Here is a 12771-nt window from a genome sequence, read left to right as displayed (position 1 = left end):
TGTTTGTCGGGTGTATATCGGGGACAGCTACGGAGAGGCATATTGATTTTAACATCAAGATCACTTAATATACAATATATATTATGTTACCTTATTCATATCCTGGTTCATTATATGAAATACATATGTGCTGAGTACTTTTGATATTGACATTTTTTGAATTGCATGTCAATGTTCTGAATCACTATTCCAACGTCTTTCTAGTGTTTGTAGTACATTAAATGATGGTCACTTCAGATTCCATTAGTTCAATTGAGAAAGGTTGTGTACATTCCATTTCCTTTGATAAGATTTGATTTCAAAAAGAAAGAATGAAAAGACTTGAGATGTGCTCAAGAATGATGGGGGTACTCTGCAGCAAAACTTGGAAATATGACTAACATTTCAGAAGTAAAAACTCAGAAAATTTGTATTAATGATTACATTGAAATTACATAATTTTTTTGTTTTTAATTAATTGTATTAGCTCTACAATGTACACTACATGTGCTACCTGTCCTGCAGCAAATGGCAGACATACAGAGTTAGAGACTAGCTGGTGAACAAATGTAGCATTTAGCAGCTAAAGAGCCAGATATTTCTCTTAAAGGAACACACCGACTTATTGGGACTTTAGCTTATTCACCGTAACACCCAGAGTTAGATAAGTCCATACATACCCTTCTCATCTCCGTGCGTGTTGTGAACTCTGTCCGACGGCCCCACCGGTAGCTTAGCCTAGCACAGATCCTGGAGGTAACCGGCTCCAACTAGCCTACAGCTCCGAATAAGTGACAAAATAAAGCCAACATGTTCCAAATAACAAGGTCACATGAGACACAGCCATCTTCTAAGCGTATACAAACTGGGAACTATATTCTCAGAAAGGTGAAGCACTTTCTCGCCTTTCTGAGAATATAGTTTTTTACAGTTTATATATGGTTAGAAGATGGCTGTGAATATACAAATCACAACATGTAAATAGGAAAATGTTGGCGTTATTTTGTCACTTATTCGGAGCAGTAGGCTAGTTGGAACCGGTTACCTCCAGGATCTGTGCTAGGCTAAGCTACCGGTGGGGCCGTCGGACAGAGTTACAACACGCAAGGAGATGAGAAGGGTATGTATGGACTTATCTAACTCTGGGGGTTACGGTGAATAAGACAAAGTCCCAATAAGTCAGCGTGTTCCTTTAAAAGGGTTAGAAGGAGAGGTTGCTAGAAACACGACTCCGTTCAGCACGTCCGCTACAACTGTTTGCTAGCAAGTTAGCTATAACAGCTTTATGTAGTGATATGTTTGATTTGTGTTTACAGCTTGTTCTGCTGTCCCCCATATAAATCAATTTTGCTTTATACACCTTTCAAAAATAGCTGAAGAGCTCGATTTTCCTTTTTGGAATTGATGAAGAGCAACATGAAGCTACTACAACCACTACAGTGACGAATGATCAGCATCTAGGCTGCCTACCAGGCGCCAAGTCTTTCTGTAGGAGATTGAGAACGAGATGGCGGTGGATCAGGCGAGCGATGACGGTTTAGAGACTGTTTCAGTACAAATACTGGCTGAAACATTGAATTCTGCTGCCCAAAACGACAAAAATCCTTGGCCACATTTGAAAGACTGTTTTTCATTTAAATTCAAGAGGGTCAATAGTATCATCATGCAATACCAGATGTGCCTGCCAAAGGTGACTGAACTGGCAGCATTTAATAATCCACATCTCATCTGCGGAAGCATGTTTTGGTAAGTATTTGTGCATTGGTACTTTAAACAAAGTTTTCATGACTAATAGCAAATTGCCAATTAGCAAAACAACATGTTTCGTGGCATTGCTAATTTTTGTCTAGCACCAGCAACCTGTAGGACAACGTATGTAGGACACTGGCTAAATCCTCCCGGCACGTTTTATAGTTTTTTTTTATGTAACTAAGTAACTTTTACTTAAAGTACATTTTAAAGGTCCAGTGTGTAACGTGTTTAGATATATGATATATGATCTCAACGCTAGATGGGAGAAATTGCTACACATTGGATCTTTAAATGAACTAATTACTTTTAATTGAGTAATTTTTCAGGTAGGTTTTACTTGAGTACAATATTTGAGTACTTTTTCCACCTCTGCAACAGACAGACATAGTTAGCAACTAGCTAGGGAACATAGAGAAGCATTTAGCCGCTAAAGAGCCAGATATTTCTCTTAATAGGGAAGGGAGGTTGCTAGAAACACAACTCCATTCAGGACATCCGCCACAACTGTTTGCTAGCAAGTTAGCCATAACAGCTTTATATAGTGATATGTTTAATTTGTATTTACAGCTTGTTCTGCTGTCCCCCATATAAATCAATTTTGCTTTATACACCTTTCAAAAATAGCTGAAGAGCTCGATTTTCCTTTTTGGAATTGATGAAGAGCAACATGAAGCTAAAAGGAGAGTGAATATTGACTTGTCACGTTGCTAAAAACACAAATCCAAATGAATGCTAATGTTGCACCGTGTCAGTTGGAAGTGTAAATTTAGGCAAAATTAGCTACAACAGCTTTATGTGGTGATTATGTCAGCATAGTCTACAGCTTGTGTCACTGCCACCCAAACCAACAAAATAAATTATTGCTGCTTTATACTTCTTTCAAAAAACCAAACACTCTGAGAAACCCACTGTACACTACGTCCCCAACACCAAACGACAGAAAAGTTGGTTACTGGCTGGTGAACATCATGTTAAATGCTACATGATGCATGCTCTAATGCTAATGTTGCGCCATGTCAGTTGGAAGTGTAAATAGACATCTATTTGGTAGCACGTTTGCCACAACAACAGTTGAAGGTGATGCTGTGTTTACAACTTATTCTGCTGCCCACATGTGGCCAAGAAATTAATGACTTGTGCTTTAAATCCCTTTCATAAAATACTAGATGGATAGAGGGAAAATTGTGTGCAAATATGTGGAATGCATTACTAGAACAACATGGCGCACCAAAGACGAAGTATATCATAATAATATGAGATCAGCATAACAATATGTCATACACGTAATGTGTATATGAGCCCTGTGCACATGACATGAGCTCCACTGGAGGTGATAAACCTCACCTTAGCATCATAAATATCCTCAGCTTGTTTATTGCATCTTATCGCACAGCGTGGTCGACAATGCATCATTAATTTAAGAACCTTTCTAATGAATGTGAAATGAAAGACTCTCAAGCAGGCAATTTCTCCGCTCTTATCATACAATGAGAGACTGTAGTGGATGCATTTTCAGAGTCCTTACTTGGGTGCTTGTGAAACTAGTGAGCTCTGCCGTCCCGCTTTGCAAGCCCCTCATCTTTCACCCATGACAGAAATTACATGATTCAATGGTCCTGTGGTAGAAGCTGATGGACAGCCAGCTCTTAAATGTTAATAAACACACTGTTTTATAGAGCAGCCTTTCATTTTTCACCAACAAATGCAGCTTTAACCTTGTATGTTGCCCCTTTCTTCTTCTGCAGAGGTTATAGCTACAGTATAGTGACATCTGCAATTCAATTCCCACCCACAAAAAAAAAAAAAGACGTGAAAACTGTTCAAATTGAGATTCAAACAGCGAGTTCTTGTCCTTGTCACTTCTGATCTCATCGATACAGGCAGAGTATGAAAGCAAATAAAAGGATGGTTAATGATTTTTAGTCGCGCGCTTGACCTTCCAACTACACTAGTGCTTGTCCTGAAGGAAACGCTCCAGTGCTGCCTAAGGCTAAGTCCGCCAGGCAGAACACATATGGGATCCCAGACAAATGCTCCCATAAAGAGCTTGTTTTCTACATCACTCAATGTACTTTTACGAAGAAATGGTGTCCATGTTCATGGGGGAGAGAAGAAGTCCATTTATTAAAGCCATTCGCATCAATACTACATAATTATTTATCTGCAGAAACTGCACAATGGTCACCGTATTATCTCAAATAATGATATTAAAGCAGTTTGTTCAGATCAATGAATGATGTGCAGCCAGAGTTTCAATATCATCTCCTCCAGCACATTAAATGACAAATTTGCTCTGAATATTGTTATGGGATTTTTCATATTGTATTGACCGTTCACTATGATGGATGCTCTTAACTACTGTAATAACACTTTAACACTGTATGAGAGAGCCTTTTTCTCTCTCTCTCCTCTCTTCAGGTAAAAACAGTTTTGATAAGACATAGACACACTGTAGCATTTGAAGTGATTGTGAATTATTGATTCATCTTCTAAACATATTACAGTAGTTTTATTTCAAATGAAACGAAGCAAGGCCATTTGCAGTAGTTCTACATTATGTAATGTATGGTGTTATATTCTGCCATAAGAGAAAGACGGAAGGAAATTTCATTATTGCTTTACTTAATTGACAGTGTAGGCACAAGGAAGGCTGCTGAATTAAACCAACCACACACAACCTATTTGAAGGCAGTGCCATCTAGTGGAAATTGTCTGCAAGTACAAATACCGTACCTGATATGCAGTGTTAACCAGCCTTTTTAAGAAAATCCTAAAGATGCAGCAAAAGGCTGCCACAGGAAGAAAATTGACAGTATGTAAGTATTTCTTTGTCAAACTACATGACAATAAGATAATAAATCAGACTTAACTGCATATATACGGTCCCATGGGTGTCAGTCTGGGTGCAGATGTTCTGTATTCTGTGTTCGTTAAATGTGTTTGCCTTGCGATGGACTGGACCGGTCTGCTCTTTTTCACCCAAATGCATGCTGGGATAGACTTGACCATCTCACCCTAAAACAAAAAACCAGAACAAGAAATGTTTAAAATGCACATAACAATAAGAAATGAAATACATAATAAATTTGTTTGTGTAGGGTAGATCTCTTTGTGGTCATGGGATTGTGTGGACATATGGTGTTGTTTTAAACAATTACTGTAAGTGCAGAAAATGCCTAGGCTTATATAAAACGTTCAACATTAGGAAACAAGACCCAAAAAAATTAGTCCAGTTAGAAAGAAAAAAAATGTATTAAACATTTATGGCCACTAGATAGAGCTCATCCTCTTTTACTATTACTATTTCAGCCTGTAGTGTGGCCTGATTTGCTTTAAGATTATACACCCTTCACACCCACACACACACACACACACAGGTGTTTCTAATTATTGTGGCTGATTTGACCTCAGGCTAAAGTTGTGCAGAGCGTCGCTGGAAATAACACAATGTCATCAATCTATTTATGTATTGTGAATAATGATGAAGTGGAAGTTGTCCGCACCCTGACGTTCAATACGACTGTTACGCCCCAGTCTAGGGGTGCCTAGGACGCAACATGAACAGGCCCCATCTTCCCCATCTCCCAAGTAGCCACAAACAATTATCTGTTTGAATAACAACGAACTTATTTATTTTACAAAGAAAAATAATATATCCATAAAATATAGATATAACAAGCTTCAGGGTGACTACCACCAAAATAACAAACAAACAAAACAATTCTAACTAAGAGATAAGAAACTAACCTAACAAAGAAAAATAGCAAAAAGAATGACAAAAGGCTTACCTCCCTAACTAATCAAAACAGGAGAAAACAGCGTTAACACAACTGGTAGTCCACCCTTACTAAACAAACAGAAACGATGTCTAATCTAAACCAAAGTTACACAATGCAAAAGTGTGGCCAGTTGGGAGATTAGGAGGACGAGGAATACCGGGTGGTAATCACAGGGTCGGGCCTGACCTTCTCCACCAATCCTCAGACGGCTATGGCACACTTCTATTTGCATATGAAATTGGAACAAAAGAAGAAAAAACACAGAGCACACAGCACACACAGCAGACCATAAACACAATATGACCACAGTCATAAAAATGACTGACAGAAAAGCTCACACAGTACTGAAAAGAAGTTGAGTGAAGCAAAATAAGCAAAAGCACGTGTGGGTGTACCAGGGGCGTTTAGGCTACAGGCTCCTTAAACTACTGCAACAAGATTTAATGCAAGTTGATTTAATGCTAGTGCTGCCCACACCATTGGACCAGCAAAAGGGAATGTTTATTTGCAGAAAATGCATTTAAGCAATGCATTTAATATAAGCACATTAAGTAGCAATTGAAACACCACTAGTGTCACTACAATTGCAGAACCCGTTTGTTATTATCTTTTTCTTCAGTTGGATTTGACAGTTCATAAGACGGTACTAACACGAGTGTCGACCACAGATGTGCCGTCAGTTCATGTAGTATAAGCTTGACGTGTAATGGAAATACAGAAACTGGCCAAACAAGTGTTGCTTACACAAGTCATTTGAGGGAAAACTGTTTTCTTGATAAAGTTTATTGATCAAGTTAAGTGTAGTTATTTTCAGCCTTATTCGAATGAATCAATTTGTCATCAATTTTAATGGGCTTTTTAAAAAACGAGTGACATAAATTGCGGTTAATGATCAGAGATTTAATGAATGAGCCCTAATCAATGCGTCAGCATAGCGGAAGGGTACAGCATGCTGGATCTGATCTGAGAGAGAAACAAACATAGTTTGCATAATAAGCTTTATTTTAAAACCATCAGAGTTGAGCTTATTATGTCTGACATTTCAAATCTGCTTGGGAATGCAAATGAGGTGACTAAGTGGTTCCATGCCACTATTTCACTTTACCAGTCAGAAAGTGCATTTGCAAAGACAAGACAAATAGGACAAACAGCAGAACTGCTGGAATTCATTTTAAAGGCACTGCCCAATCTCTGGTTCCAGTGAAAAACTAATTATTTCTAGTAATTCATTACTTGTTTTGATAATGAACATCATTCTATGTTGCGCACAACATTTTATATCATATCCGTCTATTAAATATGAAAATACAGTCTGCAACAGATGATCTTAGTTTAGCATCAAGACTTGAAACAATCTTTAGCATAAAAAATGGAAAGAGCTCACCTGACTCTGTACAAAGTAAAAAAAATCAGCCTACCTCACCTCTAATTAACACATAATATATTTTGTTTGTTTATTCTAAAAAATCCCCCCTAAAACTTGTTGTTTTTACACCTTTTTTTTTTTTTTTAAATCGAAGAAACAAACAAGATATAACTAAATAATTATGGCGCTTACCCACTGCTAGTAGCAGCTCTACTCGGCTCGGCTCGCCCGCTTTGCCCCGTCCTCCTTTTTCAATTGCAGATTTAGTACCGCCTTATAGAGTGAGGCGAGCGTCATAGCGCCGCCACAGGAAACTGCCGTGATCTAACGCGACACACACAGACACAGAATGTCGAAGGTGTGTTGTTGTTGCCACAGCCAGAAGACAAATTTTGTTTCAAAAGAAGCTGGAGGCAGCAAAAAAAAAAAAAACAGCTGGCTAAACTATTTACTATTACTGAGCTTTAGAGGTGCTGGTAGCTGCTGTTTCACACCGCTTCCATTTTTCATGCTAAGCTAACGGTCTGCTGGCTCCAGCTTAATATTCTTAATATATATTAAATATGAGAGTGGGATCGATCTTCTCATCTAAATTTTGGAAAGAAAGCAAATAGAGAGCCAGAGTGAAACCAGAACTTCTGGGTTCTGTTCCAGAAGTAAGAAAACCTCATTCAAAAACCCATTGACATTGGTAATATCGCTGATAAATTAAAGTCACGCAACATAACTTTAACTCAACAGTATTTTTGTGGCGTTCGCTCCATATGTCTAGATAAGGACAGTGATTTTTAAGCCCAGAGGCGAGTCCATGGGCAAAAAGAATATCTTTAGAAGCTTGTCAAAGTGACTATTATGGATTGGAAGTTAAGATGAAGAACCCGCCCTGCCAAATTTGGTTAAACTGTGCTTTTTTTGTGTACTCACAAAGTAATCTACAACTTTCCTAAACTAATTAAGGTTTCAACTTCTAATAGCAAGTGTATTAGATGCCAAACATGGACAGTAAATCCCAGAAACATGCTTCTTTATTTCAGAAAGACTGAAATAATCTTTGAATGAATCAAAGATTGGATTTAGTTACAGAAGCTAGTGGAACAGCGGCTAGCCAAGATAACAGCATTTTATCAACTATTTATAATTATAAACCTCTTCACATCCTGCTGGATCAAATGCATTCTACGAAACTACCACACCTCATGATTTACTATGTATTATATATTTATTTGTATAATATGCAGTATTAGTTAGTTAAGCTGCCAGTGGTATGAAAATCAGCTGTGGCTTCTGAAATTGAGACTGAGTTTAGTAGGTTGCTGTGCGTGTGTGGTCTCCTTGGAGATAAAGAGGGAAGCGCTTGTAATGGATACTAGCCTCAAATGAGTTATTGGCTATTAGTTATTCTCAGTTGAGAGAACCAATTTGAGGGTTACAGAGCAATTAACTATTTATGCACAGCGCTTGGAAGAATAAGTGTGGCGGCTCCTAAGTGGGACCATCTAAGAGTCAAAAGCCCTACATACACCTCTCTAATACTAAAAATGTCCTTTTGTGTTTGATGGCAAAGTATCATCAGTGGATTAAATAGTGTGTAAAGTGGAGGGAGCTTCATATTACCTAACTAATACAGAATATTACCCCTCCACTTAAAGAGCTGCCATTAAAACTAAAGCCAGGTTATGATATGGCGCCATGGGGGGAAATGGTTGGATTCAAGTTCCCATAAAGTATTGGATTGAGTGTCATGATGAATATTCATAAATTGCTTTAATGAAGACCTCACATTGATTAAGCCTTTTCTAATGGGCTGTATCACAGTGAATGCCAGAATATAATTGGATTACGGTGACTTTGGGAAGTACTTTGAGACAGTGCCCACATTGGAAATGAAGATGTGCAGCCCGCTAACGGCATAATTGACAAGGATGAAGATGGATGGATCCAGGAGACTCCCAAGCTCTTCCTGCCCAAAGCAGAAGAGCCTACAGCTGTGCCCCCTGCACACCAAGGCAAGACTGAATTAGCTTTACTGGCCTTTTTTAGAAAAACCTGTGCCTGCATATAGATTCAGTAGTAAAGGAAAAGGTTTGTATTCTGTTTTGAGTAGATAGAACCGGCACCATTTTTATCAAACTGCTAAGTGGAAGACAAAAAAGGTCCCTTTTACTCATAAACTTTAGAATAAGATAAGATATACTAATAAGATATATGTCCCCAATGGGAAATTTTGCTTGGGCAATAGTGCTACACACAGCTAAAATCAACCTAAAACAATGCATAGCCACAAGCCATTACAGTGGTACTGAATCAAATCTATAAATCAAATTTGTTACAACTTAATGGACCTTCTGAGACGTGTTTTGACGTGATCAGGAGGCTATTTGTTGATTTTTTTTTTGGGGGGGGGGACATTTCTGCCTTTATTAGAGAGGAAAGCTGAGATATGAATGAGGAGAGAGAGGGGGGAAGACATGCAGGAAGACTGTCACAGGTCGGATTCGAACTCTGGACCTTCTGCGTCGAGGAACAAACCTCCTCTGCACATGTGAACCGGCTCTACCAACTGAGCTAACCATCCACAATTTGTTGATTTTTAACAGGGAAGACAGATATGTTTTGTTCACCTATGAATAGCAAACCTTTACTGCGAAGTGTTATCCTTAAACTCTTAATTGAAATGGATTTCTATTTTAATCAATACCGACAGTAAACATTCATTACTTCATTTGTATTCCTGGCCAGAAGAGCAAAAATGTCAAAAAATATTCCCTGTTAAGATTAATAAAAAAAACATCTTTAGGCTAAGCTCATAATGATCTCAAAACCCCTCTGTGCATTACTGAAGTTAAAGCACACCATTGTACCAAATTTTGCAAATCCCTTTCTTTCTAAATCAAGTCTCCACCCCACTGAGATTGGAAAGCCTGCCCTTATTGGTGCATTGACACTGGCTGGCTGTCAAGAAGCATCACTGTGAGAAAAAGAAATTGCTGTTGTCACACATAAACTGCTTTATGCTATGCATCTAGCATGGACTGGGACATTGCTTGTTATTTTATCACTTAAAGAGGCAGAAACGCAGCTGTAACATGTGGTCACAGAATTGTGCACTAATGAATGAGGTGATGGGCAAGCTGCAGAAGCAAAGCTGACGTCTCCGGAGTCTGGTTAGACTGTTGGTTTAATAAGGATTTTGCCATAGAAACGTCCCCCGCTCGTCTTCGGGTAGATAAATGCTTGATTCACATATGTTTGTGAAACACACAAAATAATAATAATAAATAAGATAGAATACTATGAATCCACAAATGTTTCTTTTCCCGTCTCTTCCTAAATGCATTACACAACAGACAATGTGGAAATTTCATCTTTCATTTTAAAAACACCTGCACAATAAACACCTTCACCCTCCTTGTGCAATCAGTTCAATCAATCTCTTTGCATGTCATTATGGGCTCTACCCTGTATGAGTGTGTGCTGAATTACCGTAAGCCTATACACTCACTTAGCAAAGCCTCAGGAAACCGCAGCAGTGGAGAATTTTCCCATCTAGCTCTGAATGGGAACATAACGTACGTAATTCTCTATAATCATCAATCCTAATAGTCACAGGGTTGAACCTTTTGACAGGGAAACACGCGTAAACATAATTTATTATGGGTGGAACAGGTACTTATGAGCATGTTATGCCAGAGACTGCTGTGGGAAAGTGCAGGTGTAATAAGGCAGTATAAGCGTTTGTTTTTTAAGATTATTTTTGGGCATTTTTTTTTAGGCCTTTATTTGGATAGGACAGCTTAGACTCTGAAAGGGGAGAGAGAGGGGGGAATGACATGCAGCAAAGGGCCACAGGTCGGAGTCAAACCCGCGGCCGCTGCTTTGAGGATTAAACCATCAACATATGGGCGACCGCTCTACCAAGTGAGCTAACCAGGTGCCCTGCGGTTTTGTTTTTAATTGATCAGTTCATGTGTATGCTAAGAGATGCCTTTTCTTTGGATGTCCGTTACAAGAAATCTGATTTTTATGTTAAGCAGCGTTTTACTGTTATAGCTTGTCTATGTGGAGCTAATTAATTTTAAATACAGTTAGGTAGTTTAACTCTAATGGTTCCTGATCTAGGGGTCGTGAGATGATTAATGCGGTAAGAATGAAGAAAGGACTAGGATCTGATACACACATTTTCATATTTTGGACGTTTTGTAAAATAATGGATAATTTGACATCACACTTTTATTTAGATGAAACCATCTGACAAGTCTAGAGAGATGTCTCTTTGGTGGAACTGCTGACAACTCATACACATCTAAAATATGACAAGGGGCCAAGATATTGTAGAGTAAAAAGTCCAATATTTCCCTTTGAAATGCAGCAGAGTTGGAATATACATTAGAAGAAAATGGAAATACTCAAGTGAAGTACAAGTACCTGAGTAACTCAGTTACTTTGCACCACTGTTTATAGAGACATGGGTGATAATGGTAAGGAGCTGCAGTTCCCGGAACCAGCCAGAAGATGGGAGTCGTCAAAGCCCCTGTTACTGAAGTGGAGTCTCACTGCCTTATTGATTGTCTCATATTCATTGATTTGTTTGCCTGCAACAGACAGGCACTCCATCAAACTGTTATTAGATGCTTCATGAAAACAGATTTTTTGGAAGTGTGAGCTAAGCTACTCTTGTACTCGCAATCGACAGCTGAGAACATAATCAATCACTGCTCAGAGAAACCGTGAGCGTCATGATGCCCCTTCAAAAAAACAAACATCTGCCAAAATGTATAACAGTAAAAATCTGTTACTTTTCCACCAAGCTGGATGCTTATGTCCAAATGTGTTCCTGGGTTTAGTTTTGCTGTGGAAAATCCTATCATGCACTGTGCTCATTTCACAAAATCAGCCCTGGTCAGGGTAATTAAACGCTCATCCTGTGTGACCGGAGGAAGCTCAGCCCCGACTCACAAGCTGCCTCTGGTCGCTGCCACGTGTTTGAACTGCACGGTTACTGTGCGTGACGGAGAAAGGCTAAAGGTGTCCCAACCGCTCCTCTCATTCATCAAAAGTTGCAGCAGCACAGACACGGAGAAAAAAACATGACAAATGGGTGGGCAAATGCCTGCCCTGCTCCTTGTCATCCTCAGCAGGATCCCTTAGGGGCCACAGAGGGTCATAAACCAGGGAGGTCAGAACATGGAGGTTGTCAGTGTCTTTTAAAGCAGAGAGAGGGGAAATATGCAGTATGTCTCTGAACCATGACCTTGTATCTGAGCTAGATCCTGTCGTACATTCAGTGATTCACCCACACACATAATCTCTCTCCAGACTGACAAGTATCAATCCAGCAGACAGTGAGAGAAACGCTTTGAGACTCTGACACCCCCTGCAGTGTAACATTTCCAAGCAAAAGCCTCCAACTAAATTAAAAGCAGCAATTAATTTCTGTAGACGGGAGGAATCTCAGTGTCTGTCAAAGATTTCGGTCCCAGAAACTCATATTATATTTTTTCACATAATTCAAGATTTGTTTATCACACATGTGCAGGCATACTGAAGTCTCCCTAGTCAATCAGAGCTAAGTTAAGCTGGGCATACACTTTACAATTTGAGCCCTTTTCTTACCCATTTTCGAGCCGCAAGATTCATTTTAGAGTCGGATGAATTTGTGACATGTCGACATGGCCGACGTCCGGCTCTCGCACAGTTGCAAAGCAGAGCCACGGGTCAATTCCCCAAAATATGGAAGCCAGGTTGGTCCAGCTGTGGCAACAGCATACCTGCATACCTGCCTCTTTGATGATCAAGGATGTTTCCAAGCACATTTCTAATATCGTACAGTGTTTGTTCAGCTTTAAAGAGAATTGAGTTAAAGGCGCCCTGTGGATTAAGTATTCCTCGCCAAAA

The 12771-nt window shown here is 39.2% G+C and overlaps 1 long non-coding RNA gene across 1 annotated transcript in view; it reads right to left on the bottom strand.

Annotated features, from left to right (window-relative positions):
- Positions 1–12771, bottom strand: part of LOC120552340 — a 201134-nt gene that overhangs the window by 33231 nt on the left and 155132 nt on the right. Inside the window, exon 3 of the long non-coding RNA XR_005637988.1 lies at positions 4602–4746. This is a non-coding gene — a long non-coding RNA (uncharacterized LOC120552340). The remainder of the gene's footprint in view (positions 1–4601; positions 4747–12771) is intronic.

The sequence above is a fragment of the Perca fluviatilis genome, chromosome 22 (assembly GCF_010015445.1).
Source record: "Perca fluviatilis chromosome 22, GENO_Pfluv_1.0, whole genome shotgun sequence".
In the NCBI taxonomy this organism is placed as follows: Eukaryota; Metazoa; Chordata; class Actinopteri; order Perciformes; family Percidae; genus Perca; species Perca fluviatilis.
Note: the sequence above shows the minus strand (reverse complement) of the source record. Positions and strands in the feature narration are given on the sequence as shown.